The sequence below is a fragment of the Coenobita brevimanus genome, chromosome 83 (assembly GCF_032717465.1).
Source record: "Coenobita brevimanus isolate Jiangsu-jjx chromosome 83, ASM3271746v2, whole genome shotgun sequence".
Taxonomy (NCBI): Eukaryota; Metazoa; Arthropoda; class Malacostraca; order Decapoda; family Coenobitidae; genus Coenobita; species Coenobita brevimanus.
In genome coordinates, this window is record NC_137036.1 from 12741312 (window position 1) to 12756311 (window position 15000).

General features: G+C 44.2%; 1 protein-coding gene across 1 annotated transcript in view; it reads left to right on the forward strand.

The window, feature by feature from the left end:
- Nucleotides 1–15000, forward strand: part of LOC145409926 (BMP-binding endothelial regulator protein-like) — a 59425-nt gene that overhangs the window by 30161 nt on the left and 14264 nt on the right. The window lies entirely within an intron of this gene.

Below are 15000 nucleotides of genomic sequence, written 5' to 3' on the forward strand. Positions count from 1 at the left end.
TTGGCACACACTATTTCATTCGGTAGTGCATTCCATTGATCAATTGCTCTGTTTGGGAAACTGAATTTCCTTACGTCTTTATCACCTCTCTTCTTATGCAGTTTTTTGCAGTGTCCTCTTGCTGATGCTTCTCCATATGTTAAGTAATCATTTATGTCTATTTTCTCCTTTCCTGATATGCACTTATATAGCATTATCATGTCACCTCTTTTCCTTCTCTCCTGTAGTGTTGGTAGATTCAGTTTATTTAGTCTTTCTTCGTAGCTTAGGTCCCTTAAGCTTGGTATCCATCTTGTAGCGGCCCTTTGAACTTTTTCAATCTTGTCTATATGCTTTTTGAGATGAGGACTCCAGACTACTGATGCATATTCCAGGGTTGGTCTAATGAATGATGTTATTATCCTTCTTAGCATGTCTTCATTTATGTATGTGAATGCTATTCTCATATTTGCAAGCAGTGTATACATGTTCCGTACCTTCTCGCTGATGTGGTCAGCCGGAGATAGTCTGTTATTGATAATCACACCTAGGTCTTTCTCTCTTTCTGATGTGTATAGGGTTTTATTTCCTAACTTATAATCCCAATCAGGTCTTTTTCCACTTTTACCAAACTTGATTACATGACACTTGTCCACATTGAATTCCATTTGCCATGTATTACTCCATTCATGAAGTTTATTTAATTCTTCTTGTAGCTCTTTACAAGAGTCTGTGCTAGTAATTCTCCTTTGTATTTTTGCATCATCTGCAAACATATTCAGATAGCTCTCATTTCCAGTGTTACTGTTTATATCATTTATGTACACTAAAAACATGATTGGTGCCAGCACTGAACCCTGTGGTACTCCACTAGTCACTTCTTTCCATGATGAGTAGTTTCCTCTTAGTACTGTCCTCATTTCTCTTTTTATGAGAAAATCTTGCATCTAACAAAACAGTTTGCCTCGAATTCCTCCTTGATGGTACAGTTTCCATAAAAGTCTTTGGTGTGGTACTGTGTGTGTGTAAGAAAAAAAAAGGGAAGAATTGAGAGAGATTAGAACTATGAAGTGAAGGAAGGAAGGAAGATTGAAGGAGGAAGAGAAGATGGAAGGAAGGAAGGTAGGTAGGAAGAGAGGAGGGAAAGATGGGAGGGAGGGAGAAGGGAAGGAAAGAAAAGTTGGAAGGAAGGAGGAGAGAAAAGGAGAGAAGGAAGGAAGGAAGGTAGGAATATGCAGTGAGGAAAAGAAGGAAGGTAGTAATGATGAAGGTAGGGAGGAAGGAAGGAAGGAAGGAAGAGGGAAGGAGTGACTGAAGGAAGGAGGGAAGAAAGAAATGACTCAGAGGAAGAAGGAAATAAGGGAATGGGAGGAGGAAGGAATGATTTAAAGGAAGAAGGAGGGAAGGAGATAAAGGAGAGAAGGAGGAAGGAGGGAAGGAAGGAAAGGAAGGAAAAGAGAAGGAATTAATGAAGGAGTGAGAGAAGGAGGGAAGGAAGGAAAGGAGTGAAAAAAGGAAAGGGAGGGAGGGAGGGAAAGAAGGAGGGAGGGAGGGAGGGGAGGAAGGAAGGAGGGAGGGAGGGAAGGAGGGAGGGAGGGAGAAAGAGTATATAAAAATCAGGTCATGTGCGTGTCTGATCTTGTATGTGCACTTTTCCAAACGCACACTCATGTACGTATTTCGTCATGTGCGTTTCTGCCTCGCTCATGTGCGTATATCTGTGTACGTCCAGTTGTGTGCGTGTCTGGTCAGCTAATTAACGTATATTTGTGTACATAGTGGGCCATGTGCGCATCTGATCATGTGCGTGTCTACTCCGCTCATGTGGGTATATCCATGTGCGTGTCTGGTGTGCTTATGTACGTATAGCCGTGTGCGTGTTTTGTCTGATCATGTATATCCGTGGTCTGGTTAGCTAATTAACGTACATGTGTACTTCTTATGTGCGTGTCTACTCCGTTCATGTACTTTTATCCGTGTGTGTGTGTGAGAGAGAGAGAGAGAGAGAGAGAGAGAGAGAGAGAGAGCGCATGTGCGTATCTGGCCATGTGTACTTTTGTTCATGTGCGTGCCTTCCCACTCATGTAATATCAGTGTGCGTATATGTGGCTATGTATGTATATTTCCATGTCTGATCAATGAACGTACACAGGTGCTATGTGTTCCGATCATGTGCGTATTTTTGTGTGTACATCTCGGCTCATGTGCACGTGGCGACAAGAGTTAACCTAATATTTCACCTCTTCTTCTTGTCACTTTCCTCTGCGGGCTAATACTCCATCGCTAATAGTCGTTCGCTAATAGTCGTTCGCTAATAGTCGTTCGCTAATAGTCGTTCGCTAATAGTCGTTCGCTAATAGTCGTTCGCTAATAGTCGTTCGCTAATAGTCGTTCGCTAATAGTCGTTCGCTAATAGTCGTTCGCTAATAGTCGTTCGCTAATAGTCGTTCGCTAATAGTCGTTCGCTAATAGTCGTTCGCTAATAGTCGTTCGCTAATAGTCGTTCGCTAATAGTCGTTCGCTAATAGTCGTTCGCTAATAGTCGTTCGCTAATAGTCGTTCGCTAATAGTCGTTCGCTAATAGTCGTTCGCTAATAGTCGTTCGCTAATAGTCGTTCGCTAATAGTCGTTCGCTAATAGTCGTTCGCTAATAGTCGTTCGCTAATAGTCGTTCGCTAATAGTCGTTCGCTAATAGTCGTTCGCTAATAGTCGTTCGCTAATAGTCGTTCGCTAATAGTCGTTCGCTTTTAGTCGTTCGCTAATAGTCGTTCGCTAATAGTCGTTCGCTAATAGTCGTTCGCTAATAGTCGTTCGCTAATAGTCGTTCGCTAATAGTCGTTCGCTAATAGTCGTTCGCTAATAGTCGTTCGCTAATAGTCGTTCGCTAATAGTCGTTCGCTAATAGTCGTTCGCTAATAGTCGTTCGCTAATAGTCGTTCGCTAATAGTCGTTCGCTAATAGTCGTTCGCTAATAGTCGTTCGCTAATAGTCGTTCGCTAATAGTCGTTCGCTAATAGTCGTTCGCTAATAGTCGTTCGCTAATAGTCGTTCGCTAATAGTCGTTCGCTAATAGTCGTTCGCTAATAGTCGTTCGCTAATAGTCGTTCGCTAATAGTCGTTCGCTAATAGTCGTTCGCTAATAGTCGTTCGCTAATAGTCGTTCGCTAATAGTCGTTCGCTAATAGTCGTTCGCTAATAGTCGTTCGCTAATAGTCGTTCGCTAATAGTCGTTCGCTAATAGTCGTTCGCTAATAGTCGTTCGCTAATAGTCGTTCGCTAATAGTCGTTCGCTAATAGTCGTTCGCTAATAGTCGTTCGCTAATAGTCGTTCGCTAATAGTCGTTCGCTAATAGTCGTTCGCTAATAGTCGTTCGCTAATAGTCGTTCGCTAATAGTCGTTCGCTAATAGTCGTTCGCTAATAGTCGTTCGCTAATAGTCGTTCGCTAATAGTCGTTCGCTAATAGTCGTTCGCTAATAGTCGTTCGCTAATAGTCGTTCGCTAATAGTCGTTCGCTAATAGTCGTTCGCTAATAGTCGTTCGCTAATAGTCGTTCGCTAATAGTCGTTCGCTAATAGTCGTTCGCTAATAGTCGTTCGCTAATAGTCGTTCGCTAATAGTCGTTCGCTAATAGTCGTTCGCTAATAGTCGTTCGCTAATAGTCGTTCGCTAATAGTCGTTCGCTAATAGTCGTTCGCTAATAGTCGTTCGCTAATAGTCGTTCGCTAATAGTCGTTCGCTAATAGTCGTTCGCTAATAGTCGTTCGCTAATAGTCGTTCGCTAATAGTCGTTCGCTAATAGTCGTTCGCTAATAGTCGTTCGCTAATAGTCGTTCGCTAATAGTCGTTCGCTAATAGTCGTTCGCTAATAGTCGTTCGCTAATAGTCGTTCGCTAATAGTCGTTCGCTAATAGTCGTTCGCTAATAGTCGTTCGCTTAGAATGGATGTAAAGAGAAGGCTGTATGAGGGTGTTGTGGTACCGACTGCATTATATGGGGCTGAAACATGGAATATGGGTGTAGCAGAGAGGAAAAGTTTGAATGTAATGGAGATGAGGTGTCTGAGGAGTATGTGTGGAGTGAGGCGTATGGATCGAGTGCGGAATGATGAAGTGCGAAGGAGAACTGGAGTTGTTCGGGAGATGGCTGGTAGAGTTGAGCAGAGGGTGTTGCGATGGTTTGGGCATATGGAGAGAATGGATAATGAGCGATTGGTGAAAAAGATAACTAGATCTGATGTGAGAGGTGTAAGGCCGAGAGGAAGACCACGAATAGGATGGATGGACAGTGTGAAGAGAGCGCTGGATGCGAGAGGGATGTCTGTTGAGCAAGGAAGAGTGGCTGTGCGTGACAGAAATAAATGGAGAGAAATTGTGAATGATTAAGTGATGACGCAGCCCTGAGGGGATATTCTCCCGCATTTGGTCTGATCAGCTATTTCAGGTCAGGTGCGGGTAAGGGGATGAGTCTGTTATGATGTGGCAGGGGTAAACCAGCACTGCTGTCGGGCCCTGCTGCGGATGTCACTGATTGCATTACACAGTTGACCTTTGTGCGATGTGGTGCGGTGAGGATCTGTCCGTTCTCCCCTTTGGGGCTAAGATGCGAATGAATGTGTTTGAATGGATGAGTAAATGGGGAGTGTGTTGTCCTGTCTCGGCTACCTCCCTTTCCTTGGGGGAAGCAGCCTAGGTATATAGATAGATAGATAGATAGCTAATATTCCTAAGCTGAGAGAGGCTTGGAATGTTTCTTTGCCCAATATTTCACCTCTTCTGCTTCATACGTTCCTATGTTGGCTAATATTCCTAAGCTGAGAGAAACTTGGTCTGTTTCTCTGCCTAATGTTTCACCTCTTCTGCTTCGTGCGTTCTTTTGTTGGCTAATATTCCTAAGCTGAGAGAGCCTTGGTATGTTTCTCTGCCTAGTATTTCACCTCTTCTGCCTGTCACATTCCTCTGCTGGCTAATATTCCAAAGCTGAGAGAGGCTTGGTATGTTTCTCTGGCTAATATTTCATCTCTTCCACTTGTCACTTTCCTCTGCTGGCTAATATTCCTAAGCTGAGAGAGCCTTGGTATGTTTCTCTGCCTAGTATTTCACTTCTACTTGTCACATTCCTCTGCTGGCTAATATTCCAAAGCTGAGAGAGGCTTGGTATGTTTCTCTGCCTAGTATTTCACTTCTACTTGTCACATTCCTCTGCTGGCTAATATTCCAAAGCTGAGAGAGGCTTGGTATGTTTCTCTGGCTAATATTTCATCTCTTCCACTTGTCACTTTCCTCTGCTGGCTAATATTCCTAAGCTGAGAGAGGCTTGGTATGTTTCTCTGCCTAATCTTTCACCTCTTCTGCCTGTCACATCCCTCTGCTGGCTAATATTCCTAAGCTGAGAGAGGCTTGGTATGTTTCTCTGCCTAATATTTCACTTCTACTTGTCACTTTCCTCTGCTGGCTAATATTCCTAAGCTGAGAGAGGCTTGGTATGTTTCTCTGCATAATCTTTCACCTCTTCTGCCTGTCACATTCCTCTGCTGGCTAATATTCCTTAGCTGATAGAGGCTTGGTATGTTTCTCTGCCTAGTATTTCACCTCTACTTGTCACATTCCTCTGCTGGCTAATATGCCAAAGCTGAGAGAGGCTTGGTATGTTTCTCTGGCCATAGATGATTCCCTTTGATATGATGCGTCAGGGAGGAAAGTGATGGACATGTCGTGTGAAATAGGCAGTGGACTAGTAGGCAGCCATTTGACTTTGTACTATAGCACATAATTATGTACCCTTCTACATCACTCATGTGTACGTCAGTCCATGTGTACGTGTCTGCCCTTCATGTGCGTTAAATTATGTGCGCGTCTGCAATGAGGGCGTCTGGTGTAGCCGCAAGCAGCGTTTATTTACTTTCGTCGACGTGCAGGTGGTCACGTGGTGTTAAATCGCGCAATATTTACTATCCGGCAACTCGACACGGGGGCCCTGGGGAGTTGCCAGATGTTGCTTGTTGCTGCCTGTTATGGAAGAGTGGAGAGAGGGAGGGGAAAAACGATGGATGGAGGGAAAAATGGAGGAGGAATTGAATACTGGAGGAAGGGGAGAGTGAGGGGAATGGAGGGGGAGGAGAGAGGAGGAGGAGGAGACGAGAGAAGGAGGGAAAAAGAAAGGTAAACAGAGTAAGGAAGTAGAGAGAAGAGAGGGAGAGAAAAACGATAAATGGAGAGAAATGGAGGAGACATTGATTACTGGAGGAAAGAGAGAAAGATTGAGAGGAGGTATAGAGAAGGGAAGAAGTAGAGGAGGAGGAGGAGGAAGAAAAAAAAATGATTGGAGAGGACAAGTAGGAAGGGAAGGAATGAAGGAAAGAGAAAGTGAGGAGGAAGATAGGAGGAGAGTGGAAGGAAGGAGAGAGAGAGAGAGAGAGGGAGAGAGAGAGAGAGAGAGAGAATACATAAACAGCTGAGCGATAAAAAAAGCGATAAGCGAAATAAACTGAGATTAATAGGAGACGCTTTGCTTTCATCTCCCGTAGTTTATTGATTTTTTTGTTTTTTAGTATATATTGTATTTTCGTTTTCCTTTTTTTTTTGGGGGGGGGCATCCATGTGGGGGGGATCACTCACCCACTCACCCACCCACTCACTCAGTAACTCAGCCACCCACTCATTCACTCACTCACTCACTCACCCACCCAGCCACCCACTCAGTCACTCACACACCTGGCATGTCTAGGGTGTGTGTGTGTGTGTGTGTGTGTGTGTGTGTGTGTGTGTGTGTGTCCACCTCATCCTTGGCCTCCCTCTCCACCTCATCCCCGGTCGTACTCTCCACCTCATCCTTGGTCTGTTTCTCCACCTCATCCTTGGTGTGTTTCTCCACCTCATCCTTGGTCTGTTTCTCCACCTCATCCTCGGTCGTACTCTCCACCTCATCCTTGGTCTGTTTCTCCACCTCATCCTTGGCCTCCCTCTTCACCTCATCCTCGGTCGTACTCCCCACCTCATCCTTGGTCTGTTTCTCCACCTCATCCTTGGCCTCCCTCTTCACCTCATCCTCGGTCGTACTCTCCACCTCATCCTTGGTCTGTTTCTCCACCTCATCCTTGGCCTCCCTCTTCACCTCATCCTCGAGTGTAAAGTTAATGGTGAAAAATGAGATAGACCAAATATTTAATAGATCATGCAGTGATGAGAGAGAGAGAGAGAGAGAGGGGGGGGAACAGACAGGCATATAGACAAAGAAGCAAAGAGAGAGAGAGAGAGAGAGAGAGAGGGGGGGAGAGGGAAAGACGGATAGACAAGCAGGTAGATAGATAGATAGATGTCAGATAGGTAGATAGACACAGATAGATAAACACACGGACTGACAAGTACACACACACACACACACACACACACACACACACACACACACACACACACACACGGGGGTAGACTAAACAAACGCAATTAATAAAACATACCCGGATCAAAACACGCACACACGCACGCACGCACGCAAGACGTACACACATACACACACACATATTCAGAGCGAGAGAGAGAGAGGACATATTGTACATACACACATATGTACACGCACACATGGTTAGATAACCTACATGTGCACAAACTATACATATACCCAAACATTTACACATACATACATATATACATACATACAGATTCACATTCGTACACACATACATACATAAACATACACAAGGTACGTACACATACACGTACACACATATCTACTTGCAGCCACATGCATAGTCTACACATACACAAATATACACAAACATTTAGTTGAAAGTTGGAATACAAATGTGGGTGATTGTGTGTGTGTATGTGCCAACGCAAGATCGTGCTAGAAGAGTGAGAGAAGAGTTCTGGACAAATGTGGAAGTGTGCATGGAAAAGTTTGGAAGGAATGAGAGAGTGTTTCTGATTGGTGATATGAATGGTAAAGTTGGTAATGTGAAGGTGGATGGAATAGTTGGTGAGTGGGGTGTGCCTGCTGAGATAGATGAGAATGGGAGTGCGTTAGTGGACATTTGTGCTGGGAGGGGGTTGGTGATAGCCAATACCCTCTTCAGGCATAAAATGATCCACAGGTATACATGGCGAGTGATGAGAAGGGTGGGTGGTGAACTGAATGAAAGGAAGGCAATGATTGATTATGTGTGTGTGGATGAAAGGATGCGAAGATGTGTAATGGATGCAAGAGTTTATATAGAGGTTGGGGGAGTGGACTTTCTGACCACTACTTGGTGGTGGCCAGAGTTAAAATTCAAGTAAGATGGAGGAATAGAAGAAGGGAAAGACGAGAGGAAGGAGTAGTTGCAAGGAGAGTGGAAAGGTTACAAGAGGATGAGAAAAAGGCAGAGTATAAGAGAGAAGTGGAGGAACGATTGGGCAAATATGAATTGGAGCAGATGGGAGATGTGGAAGGTGTGTGTAGGATATTTACAGAAGAAATATGTGCAGCATGTGATGTGGTGTGTGGAAGGAAGAGAAGACGGAGGGGGGTGCAAGGAACAGCGTGGTGGACTGAAGAGGTGAGACAGGCTATGGCACAAAAGAAGAAAGCATACAATGAATGGATGAGAAATAGGGGCATGGAAGAAGTTGAGAGGCGGAAGAGAGAGTTATATGTAGAAAGAAAGAGAGGTGAAAAGATTAGTAAGAGAGAGTAAGAAGAGAGTGGATGAGGAATTTGGAAGGAATTTGAGTGTAAAGTGGAGGGACTGTAAGAAAATGTTCTGGAAAGAGGTGAAAAGAGTAAGACAGGGTGGAAGTGAAGTTAGCAGGGGAGTGAAAGATAAAAATGGTAGATTACTAGTGGAGAAGGGAGAAAAAGTGAGCAGATGGAGAGAACACTTTAAGGAATTGTTGAACATAGAGGATGGAAGTAATGCGAGTATAAGTGGCTGGGGAATGGCTGGGAGAAGGAGGGAGGTGAGAAGACAGGAAGAAATCAGTAAGATAGAAGTTGATGAAGCAATGAAGAAAGTTAAATTGGGGAAAGCCCCAGGAATTGATGGAGTGTGTGGTGAAATGCTGAAGCATGGGGGAGAGATAGTAGTGAAATGGATGTGGAAGATGTGCAGATTGGCCTGGGAGGAAGGTAGAGTCCCGGAGGATTGGAAGTCAGGTATAATTATTCCCTTGTACAAAGGAAAAGGGGAAAAAGAAGTGTGTGGTAATCATAGGGGCATTTGTCTTCTTAGTATAATAGGAAAAGTGTATGGTAGGATACTTATTGACAGAGTTAGAGAAAGAACAGAGAAATTAGTTGGAGAAGAACAGGGAGGCTTTAGGAAGGGAAGAGGTTGTGTAGATCAGATATTCATTCTTAGATCTTTAGTGGAAAAGTTTCTAGAGAAGACAAAAGAAGTTGTATGGGGCTTTCATGGATTTGGAGAAAGCATATGACAGGGTGGATAGACAAGGATTGTGGAAAGTGTTAAGAATATATGGAGTAGATGGGAAATTGTTGAATGCTGTGAAGAGTATGTACGATGGTGCGAAGGCTGCAGTGCGTGTGGATGGTGAACTAAGTGAATTTTTCTCTTTGAAAGTTGGGTTGAAACAGGGATGTGTCATGTCTCCATGGTTGTTCAGTCTGTACATGGATGGGGTAATAAAAGAGGTACAAGGTAGGGTAGTGGATGTTGGAGTGGCCCTGGTGACAGAGGATAGTGTTTGGAAACTCCCTGTACTGTTGTTTGCAGATGATACTGTGTTGTTGAGTAAAGACAAAGGGGAGCTGCAAGGCTTGGTGGATGAGTTTGGGAGAGTGTGTAAGAAACGGAATCTAAAGGTGAATGTAGGGAAGAGTAAAGTGATGGTCTTTGAGAGAGGTGAAGTCAGTGAATGTACAGCGAGGTTGGATGGTGAGGAATTGGAAAATGTGAGTACGTTTAAGTACTTGGGTAGTGTGATGAGTAAGGATGGAGGTTTGGAGGATGAAGTGCTTGAAAGGGTACAGCAGGGAAGAAAGGTTGCTGGTTCTTTGAAAGCAGTGATAAGAAACAGGGAAGTGAGCATGGAAGTGAAAAACTTACTACATGACAGTTTTGTGATACCAACTCTAACGTATGGAAGTGAAGCTTGGAAGTTGTTGGAAGGACACAAGTCAAGAGTGAGAGCAGTGGAAATGAGTTATTTAAGAGGAGCCTGTGGAGTCACGTGGAGAGACAGGCTGACGAATGAGGATATAAAAGAGCGTTGTGGTGTGGATGTGGATGTGATAGGAAGCGTTATGAGGAACACACTGAGGTGGTTTGGCCATGTGGAGAGGATGGAGGGTGAAAGACTGACGAAGAGAGTGTATGTGAGTGAGGTGGAGGGAGGAAGAGGGAGGGGGAGGCCGAGGATGAGATGGAGGGATGGGGTGGAGAGGTATATGAGAGAGGGGGGTGTGAGTTGGGAGCAGGGCAGTGAAATGGCGGGAGACAGGGCGACTTGGAGGCGATTTATTTGTGGCCACCGCCAACGGGATTAAGGCGTCTGGCAATAGATAGATAGATAGATAGATTTAGTACACACACACACACACACACACACACACACACCGCTCGCTGGTGCAGTGGTAACGTTCTCGCTTGCCATCTGGTAGACGGGAGTTCGCGCCTCGCTCAGGTTGCGAAAAGTTTTACTGACGAAATGGGTGGTTACTGTCCCCCTTGAGCAAGGGGACGGTTGTGTGCGTGTGTGAAGGTCACAGCCTTGCCCTTAGATCGGACTATATGAGCTCTCAGCTCCCTTCCGGGAGGGTAAAAGCTGACGATCACGACCATCAAGTGATCCTGACCGACCCGGTGAATTACACACACACACACACACACACATTATATATATATATATATATATATATATATATATATATATATATATATATATATATATATATATATATATATATACTTCATACACATATATATACCATATATCTACATATACACATACATAAGCACATGTACACACATGATATATACATACATGTACCATACATATACACGTACACATACACAGAGACATGTGTACATACATACAGGCGTACAGTCTATACAAACGTGCTGTCATAGTAAGGGGTCAGTCACGTCATTAGTACACACGTTACTGTTTAACCTGGTTGTTTAAAAGACAAATTTTTAGGTGTTTTCTAAAGGCATATATTGTATGAGTACTGGACACACTGGATGGGACACTGGTCCAGAATTTAGGTCCAGCCACTTTAAGGGACTTGGCTGCGATCCTGGTGTGTGTTTTGGGGTCGTACATGTGTTGTTGTTGTTGTTGTATTGGCAGTGCTGACTTCATGTACTTTAGGCAGCGAGAATTGCCATTTGGGAGCTGTGTTGTTTATTATGCTGTAAACTGCTATTCCCAAAGCATACTTGTGTCTCTGATGGAGTCTCAGCCATACTAGGTCTTTCATACAGGGTGTATCATCATCGTATTTACCGATACCGCCACTGCTACTTTAGCGGCGAAGGTTTGAAGTTTTTGTACACGTTCTAGTTGGGTTAAGTTTGTCGCGGGCCATATCATTAAGCCATAATTGATTATACTCAATATTAGTGACTCTACTAGTTATTCTTGTGGCCTTATTAAAATTATCCTTTACGCGATTAATTTACTTGAGAGAGAGAGAGAGAGAGAGAGAGAGAGAGAGTAGGGTAGGGCAGGAAAGGGGTTGGGGAGAAAGAATGAACTATAATGAGAAATAAAGAGAGGGGAAAGGGGGGAGGGAGGGGGAGGGGCAGGAGGTGAGTCATAGGGAAGTTGGGTCGATGAGAGAGAGAGAGAGAGAGAGAGAGAGAGAGAGAGAGAGAGTACACTTTAATTTCTAGTTTCTTTAAATTAATTCCTTTTTTCACCAGACCTCTCATCAACTTGCGTATGTGTGAGAGAGAGAGAGAGAGAGAGAGACAGAGAGAAAGAAAGAGAGAGAGAGAGAGAAGAGGGGATTGTCAATAAACTTTTGCTCACTGCTGTACGTGCAAAGTAAATTCCAAGCAAATTAACTAAAAAAAAAATACATGAAACTTTGATAATGAGAGAGAGAGAGAGAGAGAGAGAGAGAGAGAGAGAGAGAGAGAGAGAGAGAGAGCATTTTCTTTTGGGAATAATATCAACATTTTTATACCCGTGAGAAGAAGCTGATGGTGATGATGATGATGTATGGGGAGGAGGAAGAAGGGAGTGATGATAATGATGAGGTGATGATGATGATGATGATGAATGTGGAGGAAGGAAATGATGAGGTGATGATGATGATGATGAGGTGATGATGATGATGATGATGATGGTGATGATGAATGTGGAGGAAGGAAATGATGAGGTGATGATGATGATGATGAGGTGATGATGATGATGATGATGATGATGATGATGAATGTGGAGGAAGGAAATGATGAGGTGATGATGATGATGATGAGGTGATGATGATGATGATGATGATGGTGATGATGATGATGATGATGTGATGATGATGATGATGATGATGATGAATGGGGAGGAGGAAGAAGAAGCTGGGAATGATGATAATGATGAGGTGATGATGATGATGATGATGATGATGATGATGATGATGATGAATGTGGAGGAAGGAATTGATGCTAATGATGGTAGTGATGATGAAGGAAGATGAGGAGAGGAAAATAACAGATGCTGAGGAAGAAGAAAAAGAAAAAAGTAACAAAGCATTTTCTCCCAGGGAAACATGATAAACTCAGGGATTGGGAGCAGTTGAAAGGAGCTTGGAACCCTGCCGTCTATAACCGGTTTGTATTAAGGGTATGAAGAAAACGTAGGGGTGGTGAAGAGGCAAAGAAAACGGGCGGCTAAGGAGGAAGGAGGGCGGCGAGCGGGATGTAAACAAAGCCACGTGAGCCCAATGTAAACAAAGCCACGTGAGCCAATTGTAAACAAAGCTACGTGAGCGAGACGTAAACAAAACCACCGGACCGTTGCTAGGCTGGGCTTGGCCTGCCTTACTTCCGCCTTCTGTAACCGTGGTAGCAGGAATTGGCCGAGTTTTGTGGGCTATACTCTACAGTAGGCTGTTATGTAGGGTATTAAAACTTCATATATCTCTGGCCGAAGTTTTCGTGTTTTTATTATTATTATTATTATTATTATAACTATTACTTACCTTAAAAATAAGATATGTCAAAGGCTGTTTGTCGTAGAGCCTTCAAACTTAGTCAACTTTGTCGGACATCTGTCCATTTCTGGCCAACTATGGTGGCATCTGTCAACCGCATCTCCGAATATTATCCGCAACACATAAGTAATTCCGCCAGGCCGTCTCCAGCACCGCCTAGGCCAGCAGGTGACATTAGACACAGCACAGCGTTAAGGCGGACGCGGTGCGGGAAGGAGTATGGTGCCAATCGCTGGATTATTCTCTGAGATCGCCTGGGGTCAACAATTGGCACTTTTCCGGCTATTGCGGATGTCAGCTAATTTACCAGGAAGGCTTACAGCCATAGCCAGCAAACTTGGTGGACTTATAGACTGTGATGACCTAAGGTGACCTGCACCAGATCAGTCACCTTGACCTCAGGGTGAAGGATTAAAGCCATAGCCAGCAAACTTGGTGGACTTATAGACTGTGATGACCTAAGGTGACCTGCACAAGATCAGTCACCGTGACCTCAAGGTCCCTTTAGAGCTCGGCTTCTAGTAGACAATGGCTGTGGTAAGCTTTTCTATATCAAAATTGTCCGTGGACAGTTTTACTGTTTTAATTATTATTATTATTATTATTATTATTATTATTGTTGTTGTTGTTATTTTTATCATCATCATCATTATCATCATCATCATCATTATTTGGGAGACGTGTTACGTGCTGGAGGTGGGGCTGGAGCAGCTGTGTAGCTAGGGTGAGGAGTGGTTGGAAGAAGTTCAGGGAACTGTTGCCTCACCTGACGTTGAGAGGACTCTCCCTCCGTGCTAAGGGATCTTTGTATGTGGCGTGTGTTAGGAGTGTAATGCTGTGTGGTAGTGAGATCCGGGCAGTAAAGGCAGAGGTTATTCGCAGGCTCAAACGTACAGAAATGACAATGATTAAATGGATGTGCAGTACGTCCATGAATGTGAGGCCTGGGGGGACTAGGTTTACGACTGAAGTGTTGAGAGGAAGGATGGGACTGGAATGTATTGGTGTTGTGATGAGGAGGGGTAGACTGAGATGGTTTGGACATGTGGAGAGGATTGGGGATGACGATCGGGTGCAGAGGATAAGAAGTGCGAGCGTCGGGGGCAGAGTTGCGAGAGGCGGACTGAAAAAGACCTGGGACGAGGTCATAGAGTGTGACCTCAGGGATAAGGCTCTGAATAGGGAGGCTGCCAGAGATCAAGCAGCGTGGAGAGCCGCCATTAGGTGACCAAGGCCAGCGCATGCAGTTCTGTAGGAGCCTTTATAAATGATACTAAATAATGCGAATTTGCATCGTTGTTAGTTTTTCTATATATTCAGTTCTTTGCCTCCTTTAATTTCCTCATTCTCCATCCTCTGGCGCAAGATGAGGGTCGTGCTGGGCTGCGGGTCACTTACGCCTCGGAGAAAGAAAAAAAAGACTCAGTAAAGGATCTAAGTTATACGAGGAAGAAAGAACCAAAGGCTGAAAGTTTGCAGGAAAAAAATATATATCTGCTCTTTTGATCCACTTGTTGTTGATACGAATTTTTTTTTTAAGTTCTTCTTCCCAGTTTATTTATTTATTTATTTGTTGTGTTTTATGGTGCAGGTTACGTGTGTGTGTGTGTGTAATTCACCGGGTCGGTCAGGATCACTTGATGGTCGTGATGGTCAGCTTTTACCCTCCCGGAAGGGAGCTGAGAGCTCATATAGTCCGATCTAAGGGCAAGGTTGTGACCTTCACACACGCACACACCCGTCCCCTTGCTCAAGGGGGACAGTAACCACCCACTTCGTCAGTGAAACTTTTCGCAGCCTGAGCGAGGCGCGAACTCCCGTCCACCAGTTGGCAAGCGGGAACGTTACCACTGCACCAGCGAGCGGTGTGTG